Raw genomic sequence first — 24,733 nt, 5'->3', positions numbered from 1 at the left:
CACCACTAGTGTACACAACAGGGGCACATGGGACGCTCCCCACCCACCCTAGTGTACACAACAGGGGCACATGAAACGCTCACCCCCACCACTAGTGTACACAACAGGGGCACATGGGACGCTCACCCCCACCACTAGTGTACACAACAGGGGCACATGGGACGCTCACCACCACCACTAGTGTACACAACAGGGGCACATGGGACGCTCACCCCCCCACCACTAGTGTACACAACAGGGGCACATGGGACGCTCACCACCACCACTAGTGTACACAACAGGGGCACATGGGACGCTCACCACCCCCCCCTAGTGTACACAACAGGGGCACATGGGACGCTCCCCACCCCCCCTAGTGTACACAACAGGGGCACATGGGACGCTCACCACCCCCCCCTAGTGTACACAACAGGGGCACATGGGACGCTCACCACCCCCCCACCAGTGTACACAACAGGGGCACATGGGACGCCCACCCCCACCACTAGTGTACACAACAGGGGGCACATGGGACGCTCCCCACCTCCCCTAGTGTACACAACAGGGGCACATGGGACGCTCACCCCCCCACTAGTGTACACAACAGGGGCACATGGGACGCTCCCCACCCCCACTAGTGTACACAACAGGGGCACATGGGACGCTCCCCACCACCACTAGTGTACACAACAGGGGCACATGGGACGCTCACCCCCACCACTAGTGTACACAACAGGGGCACATGGGACGCTCCCCCCACCACTAGTGTACACAACAGGGGCACATGGGACGCTCACCTTCACCACTAGTGTACACAGCAGGGGCACATGGGACGCTCACCCCCACCACTAGTGTACACAACAGGGGCACATGGGACGCTCACCACCACCACTAGTGTACACAACAGGGGCACATAGAACGCTCCCCCACCACTAGTGTACACAACAGGGGCACATGGGACGCTCCCCCCACCACTAGTGTACACAACAGGGGCACATGGGACGCTCCCCCCCACCACTAGTGTACACAACAGGGGCACATGGGACGCTCCCCCCCACCCCCTAGTGTACACAACAGGGGCACATGGGACGCTCACCACCACCACTAGTGTACACAACAGGGGCACATGGGACGCTCCCCCACCACTGGTGTACACAACAGGGGCACATGGGACGCTCCCCCCACTAGTATACACAACAGGGGCACATGGGACGGTCACCACCACTAGTGTACACAACAGGGGCACATGGGACGCTCCCCACCCCCCCCTAGTGTACACAACAAGGGCACATGTGAAGCTCACCCCCACCCCCTAGTGTACACAACAGGGGCACATGGGACGCTCCCCACCCGCCCCCTAGTGTACACAACAGGGGCACATGGGAAGCTCACCCCCACCCCCTAGTGTACACAACAGGGGCACATGGGATGCTCACCCCCACCACTAGTGTACACAACAGGGGCACATGGGTCGCTCCCCACCCCCACTAGTGTACACAACAGGGGCACATGGGACACTCCCCACCCCCACTAGTGTACACAACAGGGGCACATGGGACGCTCACCCCCACCACTAGTGTACACAACAGGGGCACATGGGACGCTCACCCCCCCACTAGTGTACACAACAGTGGCACATGGGACGCTCACCCCCCCCCCCACTAGTGTACACAACAGTGGCACATGGGACGCTCACCCCCCCCCACTAGTGTACACAACAGTGGCACATGGGACGCTCCCCACCACCACTAGTGTACACAACAGGGGCACATGGGACGCTCACCCCCACCACTAGTGTACACAACAGGGGCACATGGGACGCTCGCCCCCACCCACTAGTGTACACAACAGGGGCACATGGGACGCTCACCACCACCACTAGTGTACACAACAGGGGCACATGGGACGCTCACCACCACCACTAGTGTACACAACAGGGGCACATGTTATGCTCACCCCCACCCACTAGTGTACACAACAGGGGCACATGGGACGCTCCCCACCACTAATGTACACAACAGGGGCACATGGGACGCTCCCCCCCCCACCACTAGTGTACACAACAGGGGCACATGGGACGCTCACCCCCACCCACTAGTGTACACAACAGGGGCACATGGGACGCTCCCAACCCCCCCTAGTGTACACAAAAGGGGCACATGGGACGCCCACCACCACCACTAGTGTACACAACAGGGGCACATGGGACGCTCCCCACCCCCCCTAGTGTACACAACAGGGGCACATGGGACGCCCACCACCACCACTAGTGTACACAACAGGGGCACATGGGACGCTCCCCACCCACCCTAGTGTACACAACAGGGGCACATGAAACGCTCACCCCCACCACTAGTGTACACAACAGGGGCACATGGGACGCTCACCCCCACCACTAGTGTACACAACAGGGGCACATGGGACGCTCACCACCACCACTAGTGTACACAACAGGGGCACATGGGACGCTCACCCCCCCACCACTAGTGTACACAACAGGGGCACATGGGACGCTCACCACCACCACTAGTGTACACAACAGGGGCACATGGGACGCTCACCACCCCCCCCTAGTGTACACAACAGGGGCACATGGGACGCTCCCCACCCCCCCTAGTGTACACAACAGGGGCACATGGGACGCTCACCACCCCCCCCTAGTGTACACAACAGGGGCACATGGGACGCTCACCACCCCCCCACCAGTGTACACAACAGGGGCACATGGGACGCCCACCCCCACCACTAGTGTACACAACAGGGGGCACATGGGACGCTCCCCACCTCCCCTAGTGTACACAACAGGGGCACATGGGACGCTCACCCCCCCACTAGTGTACACAACAGGGGCACATGGGACGCTCCCCACCCCCACTAGTGTACACAACAGGGGCACATGGGACGCTCCCCACCACCACTAGTGTACACAACAGGGGCACATGGGACGCTCACCCCCACCACTAGTGTACACAACAGGGGCACATGGGACGCTCCCCCCACCACTAGTGTACACAACAGGGGCACATGGGACGCTCACCTTCACCACTAGTGTACACAGCAGGGGCACATGGGACGCTCACCCCCACCACTAGTGTACACAACAGGGGCACATGGGACGCTCACCACCACCACTAGTGTACACAACAGGGGCACATGGGACGCTCCCCCACCACTAGTGTACACAACAGGGGCACATGGGACGCTCCCCCCACCACTAGTGTACACAACAGGGGCACATGGGACGCTCCCCCCCACCACTAGTGTACACAACAGGGGCACATGGGACGCTCCCCCCCACCCCCTAGTGTACACAACAGGGGCACATGGGACGCTCACCACCACCACTAGTGTACACAACAGGGGCACATGGGACGCTCCCCCACCACTGGTGTACACAACAGGGGCACATGGGACGCTCCCCCCACTAGTATACACAACAGGGGCACATGGGACGGTCACCACCACTAGTGTACACAACAGGGGCACATGGGACGCTCCCCACCCCCCCCTAGTGTACACAACAAGGGCACATGTGAAGCTCACCCCCACCCCCTAGTGTACACAACAGGGGCACATGGGACGCTCCCCACCCGCCCCCTAGTGTACACAACAGGGGCACATGGGAAGCTCACCCCCACCCCCTAGTGTACAGAACAGGGGCACATGGGATGCTCACCCCCACCACTAGTGTACACAACAGGGGCACATGGGTCGCTCCCCACCCCCACTAGTGTACACAACAGGGGCACATGGGACACTCCCCACCCCCACTAGTGTACACAACAGGGGCACATGGGACGCTCACCCCCACCACTAGTGTACACAACAGGGGCACATGGGACGCTCACCCCCCCACTAGTGTACACAACAGTGGCACATGGGACGCTCACCCCCCCCCCCACTAGTGTACACAACAGTGGCACATGGGACGCTCACCCCCCCCCCACTAGTGTACACAACAGTGGCACATGGGACGCTCCCCACCACCACTAGTGTACACAACAGGGGCACATGGGACGCTCACCCCCACCACTAGTGTACACAACAGGGGCACATGGGACGCTCGCCCCCACCCACTAGTGTACACAACAGGGGCACATGGGACGCTCACCACCACCACTAGTGTACACAACAGGGGCACATGGGACGCTCACCACCACCACTAGTGTACACAACAGGGGCACATGTTATGCTCACCCCCACCCACTAGTGTACACAACAGGGGCACATGGGACGCTCCCCACCACTAATGTACACAACAGGGGCACATGGGACGCTCCCCCCCCCACCACTAGTGTACACAACAGGGGCACATGGGACGCTCACCCCCACCACTAGTGTACACAACAGGGGCACATGGGATGCTCACCCCCACCCACTAGTGTACACAACAGGGGCACATGGGACGCTCCCCACCACTAGTGTACACAACAGGGGCACATGGGACGCTCCCCCCCCCACCACTAGTGTACACAACAGGGGCACATGGGACGCTCACCCCCACCACTAGTGTACACAACAGGGGCACATGGGACCCTCCCCACACCCACTAGTGTACACAACAGGGGCACATGGGACCCTCCCCACACCCACTAGTGTACACAACAGGGGCACATGGGACGCTCCCCCCCCCCCACTAGTGTACACAACAGGGGCACATGGGACCCTCCCCACACCCACTAGTGTACATAAGAACATAAGAACAAAGGCGACTGCAGAAGGCCTATTGGCCCATACGAGGCAGCTCCTATTCTATAACCACCCAATCCCACTCATATACTTGTCCAACCCGCGCTTGAAACAATCGAGGGACCCCACCTCCACCACGTTACGCGGCAATTGGTTCCACAAATCAACAACCCTGTTACTGAACCAAACAGGGGCACATGGGACCCTCCCCACACCCACTAGTGTACACAACAGGGGCACATGGGACCCTCCCCACACCCACTAGTGTACACAACAGGGGCACATGGGACCCTCCCCCCCACCACTAGTGTACACAACAGGGGCACATGGGACGCTCCCCCCCACCACTAGTGTACACAACAGGGGCACATGGGACGCTCCCCACCACCACTAGTGTACACAACAGGGGCACATGGGACGCTCACCACCACCACTAGTGTACACAACAGGGGCACATGGGACCCTCCCCCCCACCACTAGTGTACACAACAGGGGCACATGGGACGCTCACCACCACCACTAGTGTACACAACAGGGGCACATGGGACCCTCCCCCCCACCACTAGTGTACACAACAGGGGCACATGGGACGCTCCCCACCACCACTAGTGTACACAACAGGGGCACATGGGACGCTCACCACCACCACTAGTGTACACAACAGGGGCACATGGGACGCTCACCACCACCACCACTAGTGTACACAACAGGGGCACATGGGACGCTCCCCACCACCACTAGTGTACACAACAGGGGCACATGGGACGCTCACCACCACCACTAGTGTACACAACAGGGGCACATGGGACGCTCACCACCACCACCACTAGTGTACACAACAGGGGCACATGGGACGCTCCCCACACCCCCCACTAGTGTACACAACAGGGGCACATGGGACGCTCCCCACACCCCCCACTAGTGTACACAACAGGGGCACATGGGACGCTCCCCACCACCACTAGTGTACACAACAGGGGCACATGGGACGCTCACCACCACCACTAGTGTACACAACAGGGGCACATGGGACGCTCCCCCCCCCACCACTAGTGTACACAACAGGGGCACATGGGACGCTCACCCCCACCACTAGTGTACACAACAGGGGCACATGGGACGCTCCCCCCCCCACCACTAGTGTACACAACAGGGGCACATGGGACGCTCACCACCACTAGTGTACACAACAGGGGCACATGGGACGCTCCCCCCCCCACCACTAGTGTACACAACAGGGGCACATGGGACGCTCACCACCAGTAGTGTACACAACAGGGGCACATGGGACGCTCCCCCCCCCCACCACTAGTGTACACAACAGGGGCACATGGGACGCTCACCCCCACCACTAGTGTACACAACAGGGGCACATGGGACGCTCCCCCCCCACCACTAGTGTACACAACAGGGGCACATGGGACGCTCACCACCACTAGTGTACACAACAGGGGCACATGGGACGCTCACCACCACTAGTGTACACAACAGGGGCACATGGGACGCTCACCACCACCACCACTAGTGTACACAACAGGGGCACATGGGACGCTCACCACCACTAGTGTACACAACAGGGGCACATGGGACCCTCCCCCCCCCACCACTAGTGTACACAACAGGGGCACATGGGACGCTCCCCCCCACCACTAGTGTACACAACAGGGGCACATGGGACCCTCCCCCCACCACTAGTGTACACAACAGGGGCACATGGGACGCTCACCACCACCACTAGTGTACACAACAGGGGCACATGGGACCCTCCCCCCACCACTAGTGTACACAACAGGGGCACATGGGACCCTCCCCCCACCACTAGTGTACACAACAGGGGCACATGGGACCCTCCCCCACACCCCCTAGTGTACACAACAGGGGCACATGGGACCCTCCCCCCCCCCCCCCACTAGTGTACACAACAGATGCAAAGTTCTGAATGTAATAAAATTGTAATGATTTTATAAATCAATTCTACAAAATAACTTCACTCGTTTTCATTTATATTAATTTTTATGACTAAATTTCCAAAATAATTATATAAATTTGCTAATAAATAATTTACTAATAATGAGTATTAATTTATCACACTGTCATATAATTAATTTTCATGGTTCAGTAAGTTACATTGCAACAATTTTTATTATGTAATATTATTTTGTTCTGCACCTTGCTGGGTTTCCTCCTACCAGTTTGTTAACTCCAAATTAGAATAATTATAACAGACTTTTCTCTAGCTTATGTCACATTATTAATTACAATGATACGTTACTTGCTGTCCTTCCGTTAACGTCATTGTCAGGGTGTGTGTGTGTGTGTGTGTGTGTGTGGGTGTGTGTGTGTGGGTGTGTGGGTGGGTGGGTGTGTGTGTGTGTGGGTGTGTGGGTGGGTGGGTGGGTGTGTGTGGGTGGGTGGGTGTGTGTGTGTGTGTGTGTGGGTGTGTGTGTGTGTGTGTGTGTGTGTGTGTGTGTACTCACCTAACCTAATTGTACTCACCTAATTGTGCTTGCGGGGGTTGAGCTCTGGCTCTTTGGTCCCGCCTCTCAACCGTCAATCAACTGGTGTACAGATTCCTGAGCCTATTGGGCTCTATCATATCTACATTTGAAACTGTGAATGGAGTCAGCCTCCACCACATCACTTCCTAAAGCATTCCATTTGCTAACTACTCTGACACTGAAAAAGTTCTTTCTAACGTCTCTGTGGCTCATTTGGGTACTCAGCTTCCACCTGTGTCCCCTTGTTCGCGTCCCACCAGTGTTGAAAAGTTCATCCTTGTTTACCCGGTCGATTCCCCTGAGGATTTTGTAGGTTGTGATCATGTCCCCCCTTACTCTTCTGTCTTCCAGTGTCGTGAGGTGCATTTCCCGCAGCCTTTCCTCATAACTCATGCCTCTTAGTTCTGGGACTAGTCAAGTAGCATACCTTTGGACTTTTTCCAGCTTCGTCTTGTGCTTGACAAGGTACGGGCTCCATGCTGGGGCCGCATACTCCAGGATTGGTTTTACATATGTGGTGTACAAGATTCTGAATGATTCCTTACACAGGTTCCTGAACGCCGTTCTGATGTTAGCCAGCCTCGCATATGCCGCAGACGTTATTCTCTTTATGTGGGCTTCAGGAGACAGGTTTGGTGTGATATCAACTCCTAGATCTTTCTCTCTGTCTGTTTCATTAAGTACTTCATCTCCTATTCTGTATCCTGTGCCTGGCCTCCTGTTTCCACTTCCTAGTTTCATTACTTTGCATTTACTCGGGTTGAACTTCAACAGCCATTTGTTGGACCATTCACTCAGTCTATCCAGGTCATCTTGTAGCCTCCTACTATCATCCTCTGTTTCAATCCTCCTCATAATTTTTGCATCGTCGGCAAACATTGAGAGGAACGAATCTATACCCTCTGGGAGATCATTTACATATACCAGAAACAGTATAGGTCCAAGGACTGACCCCTGCGGGACTCCACTTGTGACGTCTCGCCAATCTGAGACCTCACCCCTCACACAGACTCGTTGTCTCCTGTTGCTTAGGTATTCCTCTATCCACCGGAGTACCTTCCCTCTCACTCCAGCCTGCATCTCCAACTTTCGCACTAGCCTCTTGTGTGGCACTGTATCAAAGGCTTTCTGACAATCCAAAAATATGCAGTCTGCCCACCCTTCTCTTTCTTGCCTTATTTTTGTTGCCTGGTCGTAGAATTCAAGTAACCCTGTGAGGCAGGACCTGCCATCCCTGAACCCATGTTGATGCTGTGTTACAAAGTTCCTTCGCTCCAGATGCTCCACTAGTTTTTTTCGCACAATCTTCTCCATCAGCTTGCATGGTATGCAGGTTAGGGACACTGGCCTGTAGTTCAGTGCCTCCTGTCTATCCCCTTTCTTGTATATCGGGACTACGTTAGCTGCTTTCCAAATATCTGGCAGTTCCCCTGTTGCCAGTGATTTGTTATACACTATGGAGAGTGGTAGGCTCAGTTCTCTTGCTCCTTCCTTTAGAACCCAAGGGGAGATTCCATCTGGGCCTATAGCCTTCGTCACGTCCAACTCTAGTAAACACTTCCTTACTTCCCCACTGGTAATCTCAAACTCTTCCAGTGGTTCCTGGTTAGCTATTCCCTCACTTACCTCTGGAATTTCTCCTTGTTCTAAGGTGAAGACCTCCTGGAATTTCTTATTCAATTCCTCACACACTTCCTTGTCATTTGTAGTGAATCCTTCCGCCCCTATCCTTAATCTCATAACCTGTTCCTTTACTGTTGTTTTTCTCCTAATGTGGCTATGCAACAATTTAGGCTGAGTCTTTGCCTTGCTTGCGATGTCATTTTCGTATTGTCTTTCTGCCTCTCTTCTCATCCTGACATATTCATTCCTGGCATTCTGGTATCTTTCTCTGCTCTCCAGTGTCCTGTTATTCCTATAGTTTCTCCATGCCCTTTTACTTTGCTGCTTAGCTAGCCTACATCTTTGATTAAACCATGGGTTTCTCATCTTCATTTCTCTGTTTTCCTTTTGGACTGGGACAAACTTGTTTGCTGCGTCCTTGCACTTCTGCGTGATGTAATCCATCATATCTTGGGCCGTCTTTCCCCTGAGCTCTGTTTCCCATGCTATATCTGTTAGGAATTTTCTTATCCCCTCATAGTTTCCCTTTCGGTATGCTAACCTTTTGGTTTCGGTATCCCTCCTCGAGTTCAATAACCCTTCTTCAATCAAGTACTCAAACACCAGTACACTGTGGTCGCTCATTCCTACTGGGTCCTCAAAACCGATTTCTCTTATGTCGGAGTCGTTCAGAGTGAAGACTAGGTCGAGTCTCGCTGGTTCGTCATTGCCTCTCATCCTTGTGGGTTCTCCGACATGCTGCGTTAAAAAGTTGCTTGTCACCACCTCCAATAGTTTGGCTCTCCACGTATCCTCGCCTCCATGCGGTTCCTTGTTCTCCCAGTCAATCTTTCCGTGATTGAAGTCGCCCATGATGAGCAGGTGGGATCTATTTCTACAGGCAGCAGAGGCTGCCCTCTCAATTATAGTGTTAACTGCCTTGTTGTTGTTTTCATACTCTTGACTGGGTCTCCTGTCATTTGGTGGAGGGTTGTATATTACTGCTACTACTATTCTTGGTCCTCCCATTGTTATGGTGCCTGCTATGTAGTCTCTGAACTCCTCACAGCCCGGGATGGCCATCTCCTTAAAACTCCATTCCCTTCTCATGAGTAGGGCCACTCCGCCTCCTCCTCTACCTTCCCTCTCTTTCCTTATTACTGTATACTCCTGGGGAAACACGGCATTCGTTATGATTCCAGAGAGTTTTGTTTCAGTGAGTCCGATTCAGTGAGTTCAGTCTGTGTGTGTGTGTGTGTGTGTGTGTGTGTGTGTGTGTGTGTGGGTGGGTGTGTGTGTGTGTGTGTGTGTATGTGTGTGTGTGTGTGTGTGTGTGTATGTGTGTGTGTGTGTGTGTGTGTGTGTGTGTGTGTGTGTGTGTGTGTGTGTGTGTGTGTGTGTGTGTGTGTGGGTGGGTGGGTGTGTGTGGGTGTGTGGGTGTGTATGTTTATGTGTGTGTGTGTGTACTCACCTAGTTGTGCTTGCGGGGGTTGAGCTCTGGCTCTTTGGTCCCGCCTCTCAACCGTCAATCAACTGGTGTACAGATTCCTGAGCCTATTGGGCTCTATCATATCTACACTTGAAACTGTGTATGGAGTCAGCCTCCCCACATCTCTGCCTAATGCATTCCATTTGTCAACCACTCTGATACTAAAAAAGTTCTTTCTAATATCTCCGTGGCTCATTTGGGCACTCAGTTTCCACCTGTGTCCCCTAGTGCGTGTGCCCCTTGTGTTAAATAGCCTGTCTCTATCAACCCTGTCGATTCCCTTGAGAATCTTGAATGTGGTGATCATGTCCCCCCTAACTCTTCTGTCTTCCAACGAAGTGAGGTTCAATTCCCGTAGTCTCTCCTCGTAGCTCATACCTCTCAGCTCGGGTACTAGTCTGGTGGCAAACCTTTGAATCTTTTCCAGTTTAGTCTTATGCTTGACTAGATATGGACTCCATGCTGGAGCCGCATACTCCAGGATTGGTATGACATATGTGGTATATAATGTTCTGAAAGATTCCTTACACAAGTTTCTAAAGGCCGTTCTTATGTTAGCCAACCTGGCATATGCTGCTGATGTTATCCTCTTGATATGAGCTTCAGGGGACAGATCTGGCGTGATATCAACCCCCAGGTCTTTCTCTCTCTCTGACTCTTGAAGTATCTCATCTCCCAAATGATACCTTGTATCTGGTCTCCTGCTTCCTACCCCTATCTTCATTACATTACATTTGCTTGGGTTAAACTCTAATATCCATTTGTTCGACCATTCCTGCAGCTTGTCCAGGTCTTCTTGAAGCCTCAAGCTGTCATCCTCTGTCTTAATCCTTCTCATAATTTTGGCGTCGTCAGCAAACATTGAGAGGATTGAGTCTATACCCTCTGGGAGATCATTTACGTATATCAGAAACAGGATAGGTCCAAGCACAGAGCCCTGTGGGACTCCACTGGTGACTTCACGCCATTCTGAGGTCTCACCAATCACTATAACTCTCTGCTTCCTATTGCTTAGGTACTCCCTTATCCACTGGAGCGCCCTACAAGTTACTCCTGCCTGTTTCTCCAGCTTATGCATCAACGTTTTATGGGGTACTGTGTCAAAGGCTTTCCGACAGTCCAAAAAAATGCAGTCCGCCCATCCTTCTCTTTCTTGCTTAATCTTTGTCACCTGCTCATAGAATTCTATCAAGCCTGTAAGGCAAGATTTACCCTCCCTGAACCCATGTTGATGGGTTGTCACGAAGTCTCTTCTCTCCAGATGTGTTACTAGGTTTTTTCTCACAATCTTCTCCATCACCTTGCATGGTATACAAGTTAAGGACACTGGCCGTAGTTCAGTGCCTCTTGTCTGTCACCCTTTTTGTGTGTGTGTGTGTACTCACCTAATTGTGCTTGCGGGGGTTGAGCTTTGGCTCTTTGGTCCCGCCTCTCAACTATCAATCAACTGGTGTACAGATTCCTGAACCTACTGGGCTCTATCATATCTACATTTGAAACTGTGTATGGAGTCAGCCTCCACCACATCACTTCCTAGTGCATTCCATTTATTAACTACTCTGACACTGAAAAAATTCTTTCTAACGTCTCTGTGGCTCATCTGGGTACTAAGTTTCCACCTGTGTCCCCTTGTTCGTGTCCCACCCGTGCTGAAGAGTATGTCTTTGTCCACCCTGTCAATTCCCCTGAGAATTTTTTCCAAAAGAGAATTTGTGTGTGTGTGTGTGTGTGTGTGTGTGTGTGTGTGTGTGTGTGTGTGTGTGTGTGTGTGTGTGTGTGTGTGTGTGTACTCACCTAGTTGTGTTTGCGGGGGTTGAGCTCTGGCTCTTTGGTCCCGCCTCTCAACCGTCAATCAACAGGTGTGTGTGTGTGTGTGTGTGTGTGTGTGAACTGTCCTATCCTAACCTACCAGAAGACCCAAAACAGAACACCGGACTGGATGTCAATTTTGCGACGCTTCCATTTTCTAGTGTGAAAATGTTTGTCCTTATATAGAGTAAAGGTCAAAATGCCACATTGTGTTAGGACGAGCGGCACTGATGATACGTCATCCAGTCTCATCTAGACGAGTGAAAACAAATTTAAATGAACCAATATATGTTGGTACCTGTTCTGCTGTGTTTCTTTTTGTCTTTAATATGCAATATTTTACTCTATTTCTTCTCGCGTGAAAATCCAAAATTTTATGTGTTTTTTAAGCTCATTTTCTTTTAATAGAAAACCTTCACGATGTTAAGGAGGACTCAATTAAACCAGAGGAATGTTAAACTCTTAACATTCTAGTCATGATTTTTGTACTATTTTTCCCCATTACAAAGTGGTGTTTCTCGTCCATCTTTGAAATCTCAGAACCAACAGCAACTTCATTTGGGAGTAATAATGATCATTATATATTTATCAAGAATAAATTTTAATGAATCAAGGGGGGAGGGGGGGGGGGGGGACGCGGCATGAACATTAGGCTGGTTTTCCTTGTCACGTGTTATATAAAACATCGACTTGTACCTTTGGCTGTCAGGAGTCCAATTCACCACTCTAGGCGTTTTTCGGTCAATCTCACGACCCTGCTCTAGGTGTTCTAAAGTCCGTCTCACGTCCCTGCTCTAGGTGTTCTAAAGTCCGTCTCACGATCCTGCTCTAGGTGTTCTAAAGTCCGTCACACGATCCTGCTCTGTCCTTCACTCTCTCAGAACCTTCTAATGACCCAATTCTACTCTTCTCTTCTCATGCTTCAACACGAAGGGTTTCTTACCTCTCATTTTCTAACCTGAAAACCACTAACTGTATTCATCTGTGTACCCGGAGCGCTGCTCTGATTTCCCACGTTCTATTCTGAAGGATTAAATTTTAGATTCTTTCTCACTCATGTTCTAACTCCTGCTGTGAGTCAGACTGACTGAGCCTCATGACTGAACCCCGATATGAAATTCCTGTTCTCATGCACAGGAATCGACCGGATCTCTAATCCTCCCGGGCGTGTCCCCGTCGACCGACATCACTTTTGGTGACTTATACCGGACTCGTGTCACTTCACCTCAAGGAGCGGCGAGTCACCCCTCGCCTCAACATCTTTCAACCTGTCCTCTTAAAAATAACGTCGCTCTTGGCCGTTTGCGTGTATGGTTGAAAGTGGACGTAATTTGAAAATGAAAACAAAAATGAAAATAAATTTGGGATTTTATTTCTCAACAACAGTAAGTTAAGGGTCCTCTGATAGGTTACGTGGGCAGGAAATTCTCATAAAGTTTCAAAACGGTATGAAAAACGTTAATGGAAAGTTTCCTCTTCTAAGCTGTCCGAGGAGGGCCGGACGACTCAAACAGAAAACGGAACAGTACGTCACTTTTGTGAGTCGATTTCATTACAAATTACGTCCACTATTGGCCATAGCGCCGCGCATACCAGCCAAAAGTGACGTTATTTTTAAGAGGACGGGTTGCTAAAGGACGCATCCTGCCTCTGACACAGTATTAATCAGTTTGGTGTTTTGCAACACTTTCTGGCCTTGAAAGGTACTCTGCAACACTATCTGGCCCTGAAGGGGGTACTCTGCAACACTTTCTGGCCCTGAAAAGTACTCTGCAACACTTTCTGGCCCTGAAAAGTACTCTGCAACACTTTCTGGCCCTGAAAAGTACTCTGCAACACTTTCTGGCCCTGAAAAGTACTCTGCAACACTTTCTGGCCTTGAAAGGTACTCTGCAACACTATCTGGCCCTGAAGGGGGTACTCTGCAACACTTTCTGGCCCTGAAAAGTACTCTGCAACACTATCTGGCCCTGAAGGGGGTACTCTGCAACACTTTCTGGCCCTGAAAAGTACTCTGCAACACTTTCTGGCCCTGAAAAGTACTCTGCAACACTTTCTGGCCCTGAAAAGTACTCTGCAACACTTTCTGGCCCTGAAAAGTACTCTGCAACACTTTCTGGCCTTGAAAGGTACTCTGCAACACTTTCTGGCCCTGAAAAGTACTCTGCAACACTTTCTGGCCCTGAGGGGGTACTCTCCAACACTTTCTGGCCCTGAAGGGTACTCGGCAACACGATGCAGATCCTCCAGTGAAAGTTTAAACAAAATTGCCTCCCTTTTCGTGGCAGAGAAACCACTTACTTTATGTATCTCTTTGAACAAATACAAATGCTCTGCTACTTGCAAGTTGGGAAGGGGGGCGCGGGGGGGGGGAACTATGACATAACAAAATCACTTTACATCTGTACCCAGACAGGCGAACCTTTCCGGGTATATCGCTGAGAGGAGCAGGTAACCCGTTCAATCCTCCCCATGATAGGGGATTGGGGCTTGCAATTGTTTCCCATGAACGAGGAATTCTCCAGTAAGTGCAAGTCATCAGCTGGCGCTGATTACATCCCTGTCCTCTGTACACACCGGCCGTCGCTACTACCGACTGATTGATACTCATCCTCGCAGGATGAGTATCATTCTACTACTCATCCTATTCATCATCGCAGGTTATCGACATGTGGTAGGCGATAAGGTGTCTGTGTTGGCGCTTCCTTCACCACATCTGGCGTCACAGACAGTGAGGCAACTAGGCCAACCTGTCCTCTTAAAAAGAACGTCGCTTTTGGCCGTTTGCCCGTATGGCCGAATTTGGACGTAATTTGAAAATGAAAAAAAAATGAAAATAAATTTGGGATTTTTTTTTCAACAACAGTAAGTTAAGGGTCCTCTGATAGGTTAGGTGGGCAGGAAATTCTCATAAAGTTTCAAAACGTTATGAAAAACGTTAATTTAAAGTGTCCTCTCCTAACCTCTGCGCGTACGCCTCAAATAGAAAACGGAACAGAACGTCACTTTTGTGCGTCGATTTCATTTCAAATTACGTCCAAATTTAGCCATAGCGCCGCGCACGAGCCAAAAGTGACGTTCTTTTTAAGAGGACGGGTTGCATAGGCAGCGTGATGCCCCTTGATGGACGTATTTCCTCCCTCAAGTGAGCCTCCACAGACCCAGAGAACAATAGGACTGCACCTCAGGAAAAGGTCACTACTGGTTCTATTTAGCAATACAACTCCTGTGCCTCATTGGTTTAAGGTCCCCCCCCCCCCCCTCTTTAGGTTTATAAGCTCTTAATGGTCACATGTGAGGTTGTAATTGCCTAATCTCACTCCATAATAACCGTTCCCATTGGAGTACTTTGTAACAGTGGCTGCAACCCGTCCTCGACTCAAGTCCATTCCATCCAGCGGTCGACCCCACAGACGCATTCATAATTTTTTACATGCTGCTCATTCAAAACAAGAATTTTCTCAAATATAAATTAATATTATAATATTAGCATACTGTGCATATATAGGCATAGGTTACGTTAGGTGCTTAGGTTCGGTTGGCGATTATTTGTATTTGTAGTACGTGGGTGAAGCATTTATAGCGTTGTGGTTCGAACAAAATTCGTCAGTGAAGCACTTGTTCCGGATATGTTCGAACATCAGCAATTGTGAGTCGTGTGTAAACCGCTTTTCATTCATAAACAGGGGGTTTGGCGGGTGCATGGAATCACTTTTGGATCTTTGTTTGGAGGACGGGCTGCACGACTCACAACTGACGACGTCCGAACACTTCTGGGAACCAACCCGTCCTCGACTCAAGTCCATTACATCCAGCGGTCGACCCCACAGACGCATTCATAAATTTTAATATGCTGTTCATTCAAAACGGGAATTTTCTCATGTATAAATTAATATTATAATATATTAGCATATTGTGTATATATAGGCATAGGTTAGGTTAGGTTAGGTGTTTAGGTTCTGTTGGCGATTATTTGTATTTGTAGTACGTGGGTGAAGCATTTTTAGCGTTGTGATTCGAACAAAATTCGTCAGTGAAGCACTTGTTCCGGATATGTTCGAACGTCAGCAGTTGTGAGTCGTGTGTAAACCGCTTTTCATTCATAAACAGGGGGTTTGGCGGGTGCATGGAATCACTTTTGGATCTTTGTTTGGAGGACGGGCTGTGGGAACAGTGCTTTGCTCACGTCCTCTGTTCGAACCTCAATTCTATAAATGCTTCACCCACGTTCTTCAAATACAAATAATCCAGCCCGTCCTCCAAACAAAGATCCAAAAGTGATTCCATGCACCCGCCAAACCCCCTGTTTATGAATGAAAAGCGGTTTACACACGACTCACAACTGATTTCGTTCGAACACTTCCGGAACAAGTGCTTCACTGACGAGTTTTGTTCGAATCACAACGCTGTAAATGCTTCACCCACGTACTACAAATACAAATAATCGCCAACAGAACCTAAACACCTGACCTAACCAAATCTATGCCTATATATACACAATATGCCAATATATTATAATATTAATTTATACCTAGCTGACAGTAACATGGGTAACAGGTAACCCCTGTTACCTAGCAGTAAATAGGTACCTGGGAGTTAGTCAGCTGTCACGGGCTGCTTCCTGGGGGTGGAGGCCTGGTCTAGGACAGGGCCGCGGGGACACTAAAAAGCCCCGAAATCAACTCAAGATAACCTCAAGATTATTCTGCTCTGAGATTAATTCTGAAGATCAAACATTAATCCTGTTCTAATAAAAATTATTCAGAAGAAATAATCACCCTGCCCTGAGATTGATCCAACAGGCTGCACATCACAAATGACTTTAAGCATTGATACGATTTTTTGTTATTTCTTCCAGTTGCTTAAACCTTTAAGAAAACACGTCATTCTTATTTATTAACAAATGACAAAGTACAGCAACAAATAAAGTTGGTGCCGTGTACCCTGTATCAAAGGTACAGGGTGCACGGCTGTACCTTATACCTTTGTACCCTGTACCAGAAAGAGACAGACAGTTTCAGGTGAGCTGAGGAAGGATAACAACTCTTGCTTGCAGTTTCACATGGTACGCAATTGACAGCTCTTGTGAACATTAGTCTTGGATTAAAGAAACATGACATAGGAGAGACAGACAGACAGACAGACTGAAAGACAGACAGACAGACAGACAGACAGACTCTCTAAAGACAAGCGTCTCTTCTCCAAATGGAAAGTGCTCAGGAAATTAAGGAGGTGGGCGTCGTGTGTTCCTTGACGAGCAGTAATTGGTCTAATCATCCTGGATGACTGCTGCAAGGAGCAATTAAGACAACAAATTAATTAGACGAGTCGTGAATGTCATATTGGTTGAAATGTTTGAGAAAATGGAGGACAAGACGCTGGCTGTAGGGCTCAGTTTTGGCCTCAGTTGTAACCTAACGAGGCGCAAGTGTTCTTGCTGGGTTCCAAACCCCGCTTACTCACCTGACCTTCTTACTCACCTGACCTTCTTACTCACCTGACCTTACTCACCTGACCTTCTTACTCACCTGACCTTCTTACTCACCTGACCTTCTTACTCACCTGACCTTCTTACTCACCTGACCTTCTTACTCACCTGACCTTCTTACTCACCTGACCTTCTTACTCACCAGACCTTCTTACTCACCTGACCTTCTTACTCACCTGACCTTCTTACTCACCTGACCTTCTTACTCACCTGACCTTCTTACTCACCTGACCTTCTTATGTAACAAGAGAGCAGTACATAGTAGTACATGAACATCATAACAGCATGAACAAGCCACAGGCGCGGCGGCAGTCGGCGGCGGCAGACAATGGAAAAAGTTACACCTCTGTACCAGTTAACCAGGAGGACAGGTCAGTGGTCACCGGGTCACGAGGAGGTCAGAGTTGATGCCGTCATGATAATCTACAGGAATTAACTCCTCCACATCAAATGCAAACTCTCATGTTCAGCTGGGGAGCAGGAGATGGTCAGTAGAGTGGGTGAAGCCCAGTTGGACGGTGTGTGTGGACTCCAGGAGGGAACATCATCTCTAGGAGAACTGTTGTACATCATACGAGTAAGTACAGCTCTCTTGAACTAAAGTACCTCATTCAGTACTCTTTGCCTCTGGTAGGGAATATAATAGGGAAGTGTCTATTTAATTATTTCAAATAAAGTCATATATTGTCAAGTGTTATTAAATGTGTATTAATGGTTCCTTGTCTTAGTGATATTGGGTCTACCGTCCCCTTTGCCCTAGTGACCTAGTGTCCGTAATTATCCAGTACTCCCCCCCCCCCCCCGTCCGTCCCGTGTTGAGGTGTTAGTATTGGGTGTGTCCCGCCTTATTCTTGTGTACACTATAGTTCCCAAGTGGTCAGGATTATTCGAGTGTCAGGCCAGGATCCTTGTACCGTTCAATTGTCCCCTACACCTGCCCTGGTAGGTTTATTCCATCTGCAAGGCCTACGAATCTCACTCCGGTCCCCTGTCCGGTAAGTCAGGGTGGTGGCAGCGTTACTCGGTAACTCATACGATGGCTGTGACTACGAATATTTCTATCGTTCTATCTCACTCTCCCTCACTAGTATCTCACTCTCCCTCGCTCTCATTTTTCCTCCCTTGCTCTCGTTCTCGCTCTGCCTCACTCTCTCTCTCTCTCTCTCTCTCTCTCTCTCTCTCTCTCTCTCTCTCTCTCTCTCTCTCTCTCTCTCTCTCTCTCTCTCTCTCTCTCTCTCTCTCTCTCTCTGTTTACTGGTCTTCTAACTCACTTGACCTTCTTACTCACCTGACCTGATTTACCTGACCACCTTATTCACCTGACCTTATTACTCATCTGACCTTACTCACCTGACCTTCCTACGTTTCTGATTTCCTTTGGTGTCGAATGGGGGAATTCACTCTGACCTCAGACTCTCAGATACACTAAACCATCCAGGGTGTTTACTGTGGCAGGCCGGCCTACCAGCTCTCGTCTGTATTGTTACCAAGCTTGTTATCGGCCTACCAGCTCTTGTTTGCATTGTAACCAAGCTTGTTATCGGCCTACCAGCTCTTGTTTGCATTGTAAACACGCTTGTTATCGGCCTACCAGCTCTTGTTTGCATTGTAAACACGCTTGTTATCGGCCTACCAGCTCTTGTTTGCATTGTAAACACGCTTGTTATCGGTCTACCAGCTCTTGTTTGCATTGTAAACACGCTTGTTATCGGTCTACCAGCTCTTGTTTGCATTGTAAACAAGCTTGCTATCGGCCTACCAAGCTTCCTGTTGCCATTCATTTTGTTCTCATATATTGCTTAATCATTGTATAATGCTGACGTCATTATATTGCACATGATAATTTACTAAGTGTTTTACAATAGAAAAGTGAATTAATTTGATGTAATGCAAGATAGAGCTGTATGTAAATTTTTTGCACCTTGCATATAATCTTCAATCATGTTACATAGCCCTGTAATATTTTTTTTGAAAAGTTATCTCACATTTGTAATTATTATATGTTGTTAGTAATTTGTGTAATCAAGTATAATGAAGTGGAAGGTGGTTTGCCTACATCGAGTTAGAGGGGGGGTTGGGGGGGGGGGGAAGACAGGTGTGGTGAAGTGGACAGGTGCGGTTAGACGGACAGGTGCTGTGTGGTGGACAGGTGCTGTGTGATGGACAGGTGCTGTGTGGTGGACAGGTGCTGTGTGGCGGACGGGTGCTGTGTGATGGACAGGTGCTGTGTGATGGACAGGTGCTGTGTGATGGACAGGTGCTGTGTGGTGGACAGGTGCTGTGTGGTGGACAGGTGCTGTGTGGTGGACAGGTGCTGTGTGGTGGACAGGTGCTGTGTGGTGGACAGGTGCTGTGTGATTGACAGGTGCTGTGTGGCGGACAGGTGCTGTGTGGTGGACAGGTGCTGTGTGGTGGACAGGAATGCTCCATCTACCCATAAAGTTGCTCCCGTTATGAGTTTCCATGTTTTCTATTTAGGTAAACATCCTTCAGTCTCGGGAGACTATGGAGTTGCCTCTGATTGTCAGTCCTGATGCAGCGTGTGATGGGACTGATGAGGACAATCCCAGAGTGGCAGTCCGTCCTACACTGAGCACAAACGAAGTCTGATTCTGGTCTGTCTTCCTGGCTACCGGTTTTCCTTCTCTGTCTTTTTGCCTCTGATTGCTGGGCAAGTGACTCCTCGAACTTCGATAGACCTTTCTGAACAGACTGCCTCCAGGCTGATCAGTCTGCGGCCACTGTTTCCCACGTGGCAAGATCGACGTCCATGGACTTCAGGTCCCTCTTGCATACGTCTTTGTACCGTAGCTGGGGCTTGCCTGTTGGACGCTTTCCCTGCCTCAGCTCTCCGTACAGGAGATCCTTGGGGATCTTGCCGTCGCCCATTCGCACAACGTGCCCGAGCCAGCGCATTCGTCTCTGTTTCAGCATTGTGTACATGCTGGTGATTCTTGCTCTCCCCAAGACGTTGTTGTTTGTCACCTTGTCCTGCCAGGTGATGTCCAAGATGTGTCTAAGGCAGCGCATGTGGTAGGCACTCAGCCGTCTTTCCTGACGGGCGCGGAGTGTCCAAGACTCACTGCCATAAAGGAGAGTGCTCAGGACACAGGATCTGTAAACCTGAATCTTTGTCTACTCAGTTAACTTATTGTTGGCCCACACACTCTTTGTCAGTCTGGACATGGTAGTAGATGCCTTACCGAAGTGTTTGTTTAGCTCCGTGTCGAGAGAGTTAGTCGAGAGAGAGAGAGTCAGAGATTGTGGAGCCCAGGTACACCAAGCCGTGAACCACTTGCAGTTAATAATAGGAGATGCCGATGTCAGGTGGGGAGTCCACTCCTTGTCCCATGACTTGTGTTTTCTTCAGACTGATGGTGAGTCCGAAAGCCTGAGAGACCTCGCTGAAGCGGGTTATGAGCCGTTGGAGGTCTTCGGCTGAGTGGGCAGTGACTGCTGCGTCGTCGGCAAAAAGGAAGTCGAGCAGACACCTCAGCCGAACCTTCATCTTGGCTCTCAGCCTGGCGAGGTTAAAGAGCTTTCCATCCGACCTGGTCCAGAGGTAAATGCCTTCAGTGACAGATCCGAAGGCGTGCCGCAGCATAACTGCGAAGAAAATCCGCAGCCCTGCTTTACTCCACTTCGGATGTCAAAGGCGTCTGATGTTGGCCATCAAAGACCACGGTGCCCCTCATGTTCTCATGGAAAGATCTGATGATGCTGAGGAGCCTGGGTGGGCATCCGATCTTGGGGAGGATCTTGAACAGGCCATCCCTGCTGATGAGGTCGAAGGTCTTCGTCAGATCTATGAAGGCTACGAAGAGTGGCTGCTTCTGTTCCCTGCAGTTGTCTGAGGGTGAAATTTGTTCTCCCTCAGAAATTGTTTTCTGTGTTCTTGTTAATAAGGAAGGAGGGAATTATCAGGGAAAATCGCGAAGCCATTACGACTGTATAACACTGGGAAGGGGGTCAGGATAAGGATTTGGAATGGGACGTGAGAGATGGAATGGTGCCCAACCACTTGAACAGTCGGGGATTGAACGCCGACCTGTATGAAGACTTTCGCTCTACCGTCCATCCCAAGTGGCTGTGCTTGTTAAAAAGGAGCTTTTACATGTATGCACATAATATTCATTATCCAGAAATAATGTGATACTCTTTCGTATTCCAAATTCACTTCTCCTTGTTAGAAGGAGTGTTGTATTAAGACAATTTAGCGAGAGTTAGTATGGTATGAGTCTGTTGTAGCGGCGGCTGCGAACCTTCCACGTGTGGTGGTGACCGGTGGAGAGGCGGAGCTCACCGCGCCAGGCTCTGTGGTGGAAATTAAATTAAATTAAAAAGTTTTTCTACAAAAGAATGCGTACAAAGAACATAGGAGTAATGTACTATTGTAGGGACAGGAGTTACACAGACTAATGAAGCCTCACTTACTCAAAGTGTTTCGGGCAAAACTGAAAATAGTTTGGAAAAATAATTAATTCAATACGTGAAGGGGGGTAAACTCTTAATGTTAAATGTTTAGAACGGAATTATAACCTACGTTTTTGCAGTAGATTATACGTTATCTTAATGATGTGTTAAGATATCTGGTAGTTTTTTACCATTTTGTAAATTAGTGTATAAGGCTACATGTGACTTAATATCTTATAATTCCTTGTCATAGAGTAATTGAAATGATTTAATTGAGGTATTTTCTACTCTGGTCCTGCACGTACCCTGGGCCATTAACTGGATCCATTATTATTTATATTTTAATTACAACTTTTTTATGATATTGTTTACATTATATTAGTTGTTTTTACTCAAAATACTTTAGTCATCCGTAGCAAGATTCTACAGCACAGGCTGGAGTGGAGGCCTGGGGCCAGATTCACGAAGCAGTTACGCAAGCACTTACGAACCTGGGGCCAGATTCACGAAGCAGTTACGCAAGCACTTACGAACCTGGGGCCAGATTCACGAAGCAGTTACGCAAGCACTTACGAACCTGGGGCCAGATTCACGAAGCAGTTACGCAAGCACTTACGAACCTGGGGCCAGATTCACGAAGCAGTTACGCAAGCACTTACGAACGTGTCCATCTTTCCTCAATCTTCGACGGCTTTGGTTACATTTATTAAACAGTTTACAAGCATGAAAACTTGCCATTCAACTGTTGTTATTGTTATAAACAGCCTCCTGGTGCTTCGGAGCTCATTAACTGTTTAATAATTGTAAACAAAGCCGCCAAATATTGAGAAAAGATGTACAGGTTCGTAAGTGCTTGCGTAACTGCTTCGTGAATCTGGTCCCAGGCCAGTTGACTGAGCGACCCCCGGGTAGCAACTAACGATAGTAAAGTATTGTTAAGTATACTCAAGTATCACAGTATGACAATTATCAGAGTGACACAATTAACAAAGTAACACTGATACAAAGTAATACTTTTACACTGATACAAAGTAATTTACTTTTTTGATACAAAGTAAGTATCAAAGTAATACAAGTATCATAATAACACAAGTATCTGTAACACAAGTATCTGTAATAGATTAGTATCTGTTGATATAGATATGATGTGAGGCTTCTATGAAATGTATTGTATGGTATACCGGGGGGAGGGGGGGGGAGGGCCATATAGTTTTGGGGTGAGAGTGAGCTTGTGATGTGAGCCTAGCTGAAGGTATATATAGCTGGCTCCCTATATATAGGGGAGCCGGTCGGCCGAGCGGACAGCACGCGGGACTTGTGATCCTGTGGTCCTGGGTTCGATCCCGGGCGCCGGCGAGAACCAATGGACAGAGCTTCTTTCACCCTATGCCCCTGTTACCTAGCAGTAAAATAGGTACCTGGGTGTTAGTCAGCTGTCACGGGCTGCTTCCTGGGGGTGGAGGCCTGATCAAGGACCGGGCCGCGGGAACACTAAAGCCCCGAAATCATCTCAAGATAACCTCATGAAGAAGGTCCTTCACAAAAGATTAGCGCTCGTGTGATTAGGCAAGACGGCCACATCCTCCCTTTGTTTTAATTGCTTAATTTAGAGACATCCTTGTTACTATTCAATATTGTACTTAATAATTAACCTCGTTCAAGTACCTATGTATCATTGGAGGATAAAGATTCAAGTCAAGTGCATACGAGTTAAGTTTGATAATTAGTCTTGTCAGTGATAAGTGGCAGTGTTGTATATAAGTCATCGTAGATCAGCTTGGCAAGTGGTTGTAAACATCCCACTCTTCCTTGGCGTTTTTAATTCATTAATTTAGCAAAACTCATGTTATTACTCAGTAATGTATTTGATAGTACCCTTGTGCAGGCGAGGAGTCACAATAACGGGGCTGAAGTATGTTGACCAGACCACACACTAGAAGTTGAAGGGACGACGACGTTTCGGTCCGTCCTGGACCATTCTCAAGTCGATTGTGAAGGGACGACGACGAAACGTCGTCGTCCCTTCAACTGATAGTACCCTTGTTCAATTGTCTATGAAATTACCATCATTTTTGGAATAATGATTCAGTCACTTTAAGTTGCCAAGTGCATGTGAGTTAGTGTTGATAATTAGTTCTCTTATTGGTGTAAAACAACATGGTTAGGCCAGCTTGCTTCCTCGCTGGTGAGAGATGCTCGACCCGGGTGGACATCAGTGTGGTCTTGGTGAGGCGGGAGTAACATCAGCTACCTTACCTTGAGGTTACCTTGAGGTGCTTCCGGGGCTTAGCGTCCCCGCGGCCCGGTCGTCGACCAGGCTTCCTGGTTGCCGGACTGATCAACCAGGCTGTTGGACGCGGCTGCTCGCAGCCTGACGTATGAGTCACAGCTTGGTTGATCAGGTATCCTTTGGAGGTGTTTATCCAGTTCTCTCTTGAACACTGTGAGGGGGGATTGCCAGTTATGTCCCTTATGTGTAGCGGAAGCGTGTTGAACAGTCTCGGGCCTCTGATGTTGATAGTTCTCTCTTGAACACTGTGAGGGGTCGGCCAGTTATGCCCATTATGTGTAGCGGAAGCGTGTTGAACAGTCTCGGGCCTATGATGTTGATAGAGTTCTCTCTCAGAGTACCTGTTGCACCTCTGCTTTTCAACGGGGGTATTCTGCACATCCTGCCATGTCTTCTGGTCTCATGTGGTGTTAGCTCAAGAGGAAGAACAGCCAGATCATCGACTGGGAGTTTGTACATATCTTAAGGTAAAATCT

Source organism: Procambarus clarkii, chromosome 54, assembly GCF_040958095.1.
Source record: "Procambarus clarkii isolate CNS0578487 chromosome 54, FALCON_Pclarkii_2.0, whole genome shotgun sequence".
Lineage (NCBI taxonomy): Eukaryota > Metazoa > Arthropoda > Malacostraca > Decapoda > Cambaridae > Procambarus > Procambarus clarkii.
Note: the sequence above shows the minus strand (reverse complement) of the source record.